Source organism: Engystomops pustulosus, unplaced genomic scaffold, assembly GCF_040894005.1.
Source record: "Engystomops pustulosus unplaced genomic scaffold, aEngPut4.maternal MAT_SCAFFOLD_356, whole genome shotgun sequence".
NCBI classification, from domain to species: Eukaryota; Metazoa; Chordata; class Amphibia; order Anura; family Leptodactylidae; genus Engystomops; species Engystomops pustulosus.
Window position 1 is genome coordinate 17501 of NW_027285235.1, and position 9442 is coordinate 26942.

The window sequence follows — 9442 nt, forward strand, 5'->3', positions numbered from 1 at the left end:
CCAGGTCCGGGGGAAGGCTGGGAGGGAAGCTACGGCGCTGCTACCCAGCTTTCAACCCTGCGGGACCGGTGCTCCGCTCCTATCGCTCCGGCGAACAGGGTCCGCTACGCTTTCAACACCAGCGCCCGGCAGAGGGCTTGGAGAAGGCTCGCGCGGATCCTCGGTTCGGATCGCCTGGCTTCGCGGGAGCGGCCTTCGGCTAGGGCCGACGACGGCCGGACCGAGCAGATTTGGACCGGGGTGCGGGGCGAGTACCTGCCTCTCTCACGAAGGGAGTGTCACCGGTAAGAAGCCTCTTCCCACGTCTGCTTGCCGACTTACGCTCGCCCCGACGAGAGGCCCAACCGAAAGAGTGGAAAGGGGCAGAGATTTCCAGGGTCGCCCCACCAGGGATGCAATACCCCAGTGCAGACAGTCGGCCCTGCCCCGAACCTACTCGGTGGTTTGAAGGTTAACCTCTTGGGGAAAAGCAGCGATTCGCCTCGCGGTGCGTGCCTCCGCGGATCTAAACCCCCTCGATCGATGTGGGGCCAGAGGACCCCTTTTCCCCGTACGAAACTGTCAGCTCACCATGGGCTCGACGTCCGTGGGTCGGGGAGTTGAGCGCTTACGCGCGGCGGGACCTTATAACCTGCAGCGGCTGAGGAGCGAAGATTTCCAGGGTGGGCCCCCGGGGATGCCATACCCCGAGCAGCCTGTCGGCCCCGCTCCTAGCACGCTGGCAAGCAATGGAGTCTTCCCCGCGGCAGCCACCGCCCTCGCCCTAGCCTCGCCGTCGGTCGATGAAGAACGTCGTTCGCCCTCCTCTGGCTCGGGATTTGGAAACGGCCTGGCCTTCGCCTACTCCGTCGGGCAACTGCCTTCCGCCAGCCCCTTCCCTCGAATCCCCTTCTTCCATTTTAGACCCGATCAGGGGATTGGTCAGCCCAGCCCTGGGGTAAGAAGAGGGGTTGGGGTCGGTTCGGCTTCGGGTGCCCCGCTCGGCCAAAGGTTCCCCTCGCTTTGGAAGCACGCGAGGTCGCGGAGGGTGTCGGGGTTATTTTTTCGGCTCCCTGGCTTCGCGGGAGCGGCCTTCGGCTAGGGCCGAGGCCGTCCGGCCCGCGCAGATTTGGACCGGGGTCCGGGGCGAGTACCTGCCTCTCTCACGAAGGGAGTGTCACCGGTAAGAAGCCTCTTCCCACGTCTGCTTGCCGACTTACGCTCGCCCCGACGAGAGGCCCAACCGAAAGAGTGGAAAGGGGCAGAGATTTCCAGGGTCGCCCCACCAGGGATGCAATACCCCAGTGCAGACTGTCGGCCCTGCCCCGAACCTACTCGGTGGTTTGAAGGTTAACCTCTTGGGGAAAAGCAGCGATTCGCCTCGCGGTGCGTGCCTCCGCGGATCTAAACCCCCTCGATCGATGTGGGGCCAGAGGACCCCTTTTCCCCGTACGAAACGGCCGGCTCACCATGGGCTCGACATCCGTGGGTCGGAGAGTTGAGCGCTTACGCGCGGCGGGACCTTATAACCTGCAGCGGCTGAGGAGCGAAGATTTCCAGGGTGGGCCCCCGGGGATGCCATACCCCGAGCAGCCAGTCGGCCCCGCTCCTAGCGCGCTGACGAGCAATGGAGTCTTCCCCGCGGCAGCCACCGCCCTCGCCTCGCCGTCGGTCGATGAAGAGCCGAGTTCGCCCTCCTCTGCTCGGGACTCGGAAACGGCCTGGCCTTCGCCTACTCCGTCGGGCAACTGCCTTCCGCCAGCCCCTTCCCTCGAATCCCCTTCTTCCATTTTAGACCCGATCAGGGGATTGGTCAGCCCAGCCCTGGGGTAGGAAGAGGGGTTGGGGTCGGTTCGGCTTCCGGTGCCCCCGCTCGGCCAAAGGTCCCCTCGCTTTGGAAGCAGAGGGTGCCGGGGTTATTTTCGGCTTGACGCCTAGTCCGGTCCCTGCCGGTTCCCGTGGAGGCCCGCGGTCAAAACCAGCTCCCCGGCTGTCGGAGCCGGAGCCCCGCAGCCCGAGCGGACGCACCGAGTCCCTCATGTAAGGGATAGCCGCCCCTACGGAACGGCCCGGACTGGGACCAGGCACCCCCAGGCGCCGAAGGGGTGGGTCGGCCGTGTTGCCGAAGCTTAGCCGGCGCTGATGACCGCAGCCCCTAACGATGCCCACAGGCGGGGGAGCCAAGGAGAGCACTAGGAAGACGTGGCGGGGTCGGACGGCTCAATTTCCAGGGTGGGACCCCGGGGGTTCAGTACCCCGGGCATCCGGTCGGTTTCGCCGGCGCGACCCCAAGCCTTCCACGGCCCCCTTCGTGGGTGCAGGGATACCGTGCAGGGTGCAGGCTTAGACGCCAATTCCCCAGAAGTTTTAGGGATAGGGTTTGTCCGGGCGCCACCGCAGCGACAACCTCGCAAGAAGCTCTCTTCCACAAAAGCACGGGCAACGTTCGTGTGCGAGTGTTGGTCTCCCATGGTCTACCGACTCCCCCGGGCGGCCCAAGCGTTACGCCCACGGCCGGGCCCTCGAGCAGGCGCACCCCTGGTGCCTCTCGTAAGGGAAGGCTACGGTCCTCAACCCCTCGTATGGCGGGGAGGGCGCATTTGAAACGCTAAAGGACGAGCCCTGTTCGGGACCTGGCGGGGATCCGCGGATTGGCGAGAGGGATGGGTCTGCCGTTGGTCAGAGGGGACGCACCCCTGGGACGCAGTTTGGCATTAGCGACCGATGGCCCATCTACGACCATGTACTCCGGGAGCGCCAAGGAGGACGCGGGTGGGCTTTGGGGGCAGACTCAATTTCCAGGGTCTGGGCGCCGGGGGTGCAATACCCTTAAGCGCTCATGTCGGTTTCGTCTGCCGCCCGCCTCTGGCCCGGCTCCTAGTGACGGGTGCTGTGAACGTGCGATCGTGCTTGCGGTTGAAGAGTTCAAAGGCTACCGCTGGGGATAACACGCCCGGGGAATTTAGAAACCCCCCCCTCCGCTACAATCTCTGCTTCTGCCGGACTCGGAGGGGAGCCGCCCCGGGGGCGACCGCTCCCTCTCCTCTTCCGCGGCGTGCCGCGCGCTTCGCCGTCAGCAGCGGAGCGAACCTTTTTCTCGGTCCGCAGCTCTTCAGGCGTAGGCGGGCAGCGCTAACAGGGTACACTGGGGACCACTCGACCGCAACCGCTCCTCCGACCGACGAGCATACCTACCGCGGATACGCCACGGTGGGTCTAAGCCTCGTCGCCGCCGCGAGGAGCAGGCGGGAGCCGTCCCTTTTCGTGCTGCGGAAATAAACCGTGGACACAGAGGTGTGTCTGCGCTCTCCGACCGGGCGGGGGGCGATTGGACTTGCCCGAGGGACACTAGGCGAGGCGCTGCCGCGGGAGCCGGAGCTCCGCGCTGGACGCTGCCGCCGCCGCCGCCGCCCCCCACCCACGGTACGGTGGAGTACGCCCGTTCCATACGCTTCGTAGCAAACCTCAGCCGAAGCAGAGAGTCCTACCGCTGTGGCAGGAGCGGGGCCGTGCGAGGACCACACTGGCACCGCGCTACACAACCTTAGGCAGAGGACCACAGCCGCTCACGGGGAGCGGGGGATTGATGCGCGACCAAGACTGAGGCTAAGGAACGCTTTACCATAAACCGGCCGGGGCCAATACCCCTGACCGAGCAAAGTGCCCTGCCCCGCCGGATCGCGCTGTGTCAGATCGATCAAAAGAGCGGAGAGCCGAGACTCTACCGCTGGGAGTTTGTGGAGAACGGCCTGGCTTGCGTCCCGTCCTCCCGCCCTCGACCTCACATGGCTAGCCTCACCCGCCGGGAGCCACCCCATTGGGGACCGTAGGGCGGAGAAGGGGTCTCCGCGTCCGGAATTTACTTGTGGAGAACGGCCTGGCTTACGTCCCGTCCTCCCGCCCTCGACCTCACATGGCTAGCCTCACCCGCCGGGCGCCACCCCATTGGGGACCGTAGGGCGGAGAAGGGGTCTCCGCGTCCGGAATTTACTTGTGGAGAACGGCCTGGCTTACGTCCCGTCCTCCCGCCCTCGACCTCACACGGCTAGCCTCACCCGCCGGGCGCCACCCCATTGGGGACCGTAGGGCGGAGAAGGGGTCTCCGCGTCCGGAATTTACTTGTGGAGAACGGCCTGGCTTACGTCCCGTCCTCCCGCCCTCGACCTCACATGGCTAGCCTCACCCGCCGGGCGCCACCCCATTGGGGACCGTAGGGCGGAGAAGGGGTCTCCGCGTACGGAATTTCTTGTGGAGAACGGCCTGGCTTACGTCCCGTCCTCCCATGGCTAGCCTCACCCGCCGGGCGCCACCCCATTGGGGACCGTAGGGCGGAGAAGGGGTCTCCGCGTCCGGAATTTCTTGTGGAGAACGGCCTGGCTTACGTCCCGTCCTCCCGCCCTCGACCTCACATGGCTAGCCTACCCCGCCGGGCGCCGCTCCATTGGGGATACGGTACGGCAAAGCGCGACGCCGCACGATGCCAACACTTTGTGCAAAAACCTGGCAGAGTCGACCAAAACCTCGCTTCTTTGACCGGTATTTTTGATGCTTTTCTCTGCCGCCGAAGGTGCACTGAGGGTCGGATCGCCCAAAATTTTTACCGGTCGTTTTGGTCTGCGGTTCTTCCGAGAGGTGCCCGCCTGACAGTTCTTTTTCAGCAGCCTCCGAAAGGCCATCCAGCGGGCAAGCCAGGGGTTGGCAGCCGCCGGCGGTGAGCCTTCCCCGGCCGGGGCAGACGGCTCCGACCGCAAAATTTTTTCGACTTTCGCCGAGGCCAAAACCCCATGCACTTTTAAAGCCTGCCCGCAGCGCCGTCTCCTGTCAGACGTCCCTTGCCGCCTGCGGTGGTCCTCGCCCGGCAGAGAGAAGCCGGAGTCGCCCCCTCTCCGGTTCTTTTTCACCATTCCGGAGCTCTGAAATCTGCCGGACACCGAGTGACCGAGGACGCTTCCAGGAGGGCGGCAGCGAGAGGCAGAGTGCCACCGGTCGGGTCGCCGGTTCTCCCACACTTTGAAAATTTTTCGCTTGTTCTGGTGGGATGGAGAGAGAGCGTGGCTTATGCGCCCTCTGCCCCGCGGTCCGCCCTGGCTGGCCTTACGCCGGTGGTTCGCCAGGCCACCGGCACCTTGTACGGCGGGGACGGCGTGGCTTATGCGCCCGTCAACCCACCTACTCGCCCCGGCTAGCCTTTTACCCGGAGGGCGCCACGCTCCGGGTACCAGTGAGCGGCACGAACCCAGTCATACCATGCCGCTCACCTCGCGCCCTCTCCGGCCTCCGCCGCGGAGACCTCCCGCTAGGACCTGCGGGGGGCGATTTCTGCCAAAATCTACAAAGTCCCCGATGGTTAAGGACGTAGACTGTTGAGCGGGACCTACACACTCTTGTAGCCGATGGGGCTCGCCATTTCCCGCAGAAAATGGACCACCTCCCGCAGAGGAACATGAAATGCCCCTTCCCGCGGGACCCGAAGGACCGCTCTGTCCGAGCAGGCCTCCAGGACCACGGCACGCAAAAGCGACTCAGTCCCGCTGGCATTACGGATCTGACTTTGTGCAAAAACCAGGCAGAGTCGACCAAAACCTCCCTTCTTTGACCGGTGTTTTTGTTGCTTTTCTCTGCCGCCGAAGGTGCACTGAGGATCGGATCGCCCAAAATTTTTACCGGTCGTTTTGGTCTGCGGTTCTTCCGAGAGGTGCCCGCCTGACAGTTCTTTTTCAGCAGCCTCCGAAAGGGCATCCAGCGGGCAAGCCAGGGGTTGGCAGCCGCCGGCGGTGAGCCTTCCCCGGCCGGGGCAGACAGCTCCGACCGCAAAATTTTTTCGACTTTCGCCGAGGCCAAAACCCCATGCACTTTTAAAGCCTGCCCGCAGCGCCGTCTCCTGGCAGACGTCCCTTGCCGCCTGCGGTGGTCCTCGCCCGGCAGAGAGAAGCCGGATTCGCCCTCTCACCGGTTCTTTTTCACCATTCCGGAGCTCTGAAATCTGCCGGACACCGAGTGACCGAGGACGCTTCCAGGAGGGCGGCAGCGAGAGGCAGAGTGCCACCGGTCGGGAAGCCGGTTCTCCCACACTTTGAAATTTTTTCGCTTGTTCTGGTGGGATGGAGAGAGAGCGTGGCTTATGCGCCCTCTGCCCCGCGGTACGCCCTTGGCTAGCCTTACGCCGGTGGTTCGCCAGGCCACCGGCACCTTGTACAGCGGGGACGGCGTGGCTTATGCGCCCTCTGCCCCGCGGTACGCCCTTGGCTAGCCTTACGCCGGTGGTTCGCCAGGCCACCGGCACCTTGTACGGCGGGGACGGCGTTGCTTATGCGCCCGTCAATCCACCTACTCGCCCCGGCTAGCCTTTTACCCGGAGGGCGCCACGCTCCGGGTAGCAGTGAGCGGCACGAGCCCAGTCATACCATGCCGCTCACCTCGCACCTTTTCCGGCCTCCGCCGCGGAGACCTCCCGCTCTGTTCTGCGGAGAGCGATTTTGGGCAAAATCTACAAAGTCCCCGATGGTTAAGGACGTAGACTGTTGAGCGGGACCTACACACTCTTGTAGCCGAAGGGGCTCGCCATTTCCCGCAGAAAATGGATCACCTCCCGCAGAGGAACATGAAATGCCCCTTCCCGCGGGACCCGAAGGACCACTCTGTCCGAGCAGGCTTCCAGGACCACGGCACGCAAGAGCGACTCAGTCCCGCTGGCATTACGGATCTGACTTAGTGCAAAAACCTGGCAGAGTCGACCAAAACTCCCCTTCTCTGACCGGTATTTTTGTTGCTTTTCTCTGCCGCCGAAGGTGCACTACGGGTCGGATCGCCCAAAATTTTTACCGGTCGTTTTGGTCTGCGGTTCTTCCGAGAGGTGCCCGCCTGACAGTTCTTTTTCAGCAGCCTCCGAAAGGCCATCCAGCGGGCAAGCCAGGGGTTGGCAGCCGCCGGAGGTGAGCCTTCCCCGGCCGGGGCAGACAGCTCCGACCGCATAATTTTTTCGACTTTCTCCGAGGCCAAAACCCCATGCACTTTTAAAGCCTGCCCGCAGCGCCGTCTCCTGTCAGACGTCCCCGCCGCCTGCGGTGGTCCTCGCCCGGCAGAGAGAAGCCGGAGTCGCCCTCTCTCCGGTTCTTTTTCACCATTCCGGAGCTCTTAAATCTGCCGTACTCCGAGTGACCGAGGACGCTTCCAGGACGGCGGCAGCGAGAGGCAGAGTGCAACCGGTCGGGAAGCCGGTTCTCCCACACTTTGAAAATTTTTCGCTTGTGCTGGTGGGATGGAGAGAGAGCGTGGCTTATGCGCCCTCTGCCCCGCGGTACGCCCTTGGCTAGCCTTACGCCGGTGGTTCGCCAGGCCACCGGCACCTTGTACGGCGGGGACGGCGTTGCTTATGCGCCCGTCATCCCACCTACTCGCCCCGGCTAGCCTTTTACCCGGAGGGCGCCACGCTCCGGGTAGCAGTGAGCGGCACGAGCCCAGTCATACCATGCCGCTCACCTCGCACCTTTTCCGGCCTCCGCCGCGGAGACCTCCCGCTAGGACATGCGGGGGGCGATCTTGACCAAAATCTACAAAGTCCCCGATGGTTAAGGACGTAGACTGTTGAGCGGGACCTACACACTCTTGTAGCCGAAGGGGCTCGCCATTTCCCGCAGAAAATGGATCACCTCCCGCAGAGGAACATGAAATGCCCCTTCCCGCGGGACCCGAAAGGACCGCCCTGTCCGAGCAGGCCTCCAGGACCACGGCACGCAAAAGCGACTCAGTCCCGCTGGCATTACGGATCTGACTTAGTGCAAAAACCTGGCAGAGTCGACCAAAACTCCCCTTCTCTGACCGGTATTTTTGTTGCTTTTCTCTGCCGCCGAAGGTGCACTACGGGTCGGATCGCCCAAAATTTTTACCGGTCGTTTTGGTCTGCGGTTCTTCCGAGAGGTGCCCGCCTGACAGTTCTTTTTCAGAAGCCTCCGAAAGGCCATCCAGCGGGCAAGCCAGGGGTTGGCAGCCGCCGGCGGTGAGCCTTCCCCGGCCGGGGCAGACAGCTCCGACCGCATAATTTTTTCGACTTTTGCCGAGGCCAAAACCCCATGCACTTTTAAAGCCTGCCCGCAGCGCCGTCTCCTGTCAGACGTCCCCGCCGCCTGCGGTGGTCCTCGCCCGGCAGAGAGAAGCCGGAGTCGCCCTCTCTCCGGTTCTTTTTCACCATTCCGGAGCTCTTAAATCTGCCGTACTCCGAGTGACCGAGGACGCTTCCAGGAGGGCGGCAGCGAGAGGCAGAGTGCCACCGGTCGGGAAGCCGGTTCTCCCACACTTTGAAAATATTTCGCTTGTGCTGGTGGGATGGAGAGAGAGCGTGGCTTATGCGCCCTCTGCCCCGCGGTACGCCCTGGCTAGCCTTACGCCGGTGGTTCGCCAGGCCACCGGCACCTTGTACGGCGGGGACGGCGTTGCTTATGCGCCCGTCATCCCACCTACTCGCCCCGGCTAGCCTTTTACCCGGAGGGCGCCACGCTCCGGGTAGCAGTGAGCGGCACGAGCCCAGTCATACCATGCCGCTCACCTCGCACCTTTTCCGGCCTCCGCCGCGGAGACCTCACGCTCTGTTCTGCGGAGAGCGATTTTGGGCAAAATCTACAAAGTCCCCGATGGTTAAGGACGTAGACTGTTGAGCGGGACCTACACACTCTTGTAGCCGAAGGGGCTCGCCATTTCCCGCAGAAAATGGATCACCTCCCGCAGAGGAACATGAAATGCCCCTTCCCGCGGGACCCGAAGGACCGCTCTGTCCGAGCAGGCCTCCAGGACCACGGCACGCAAAAGCGACTCAGTCCCGCTGGCATTACGGATCTGACTTAGTGCAAAAACCTGGCAGAGTCGACCAAAACTCCCCTTCTCTGACCGGTATTTTTGTTGCTTTTCTCTGCCGCCGAAGGTGCACTACGGGTCGGATCGCCCAAAATTTTTACCGGTCGTTTTGGTCTGCGGTTCTTCCGAGAGGTGCCCGCCTGACAGTTCTTTTTCAGCAGCCTCCGAAAGGGCATCCAGCGGGCAAGCCAGGGGTTGGCAGCCGCCGGCGGTGAGCCTTCCCCGGCCGGGGCAGAAAGCTCCGACCGCATAATTTTTTCGACTTTCGCCGAGGCCAAAAGCCCAGGCACTTAGAAAGCCTGCCCGCAGCGCCGCCTCCTGTCAGAGGTCCCCGCCGCCTGCGGTGGTCCTCGCCCGGCAGAGAGAAGCCGGAGTCGCCCTCTCTCCGGTTCTTTTTCACCATTCCGGAGCTCTTAAATCTGCCGTACTCCGAGTGACCGAGGACGCTTCCAGGAGGGCGGCAGAGAGAGGCAGAGTGCCACCGGTCGGGAAGCCGGTTCTCCCACACTTTGAAAATTTTTCGCTTGTGCTGGTGGGATGGAGAGAGAGCGTGGCTTATGCGCCCTCTGCCCCGCGGTACGCCCTGGCTAGCCTTACGCCGGTGGTTCGCCAGGCC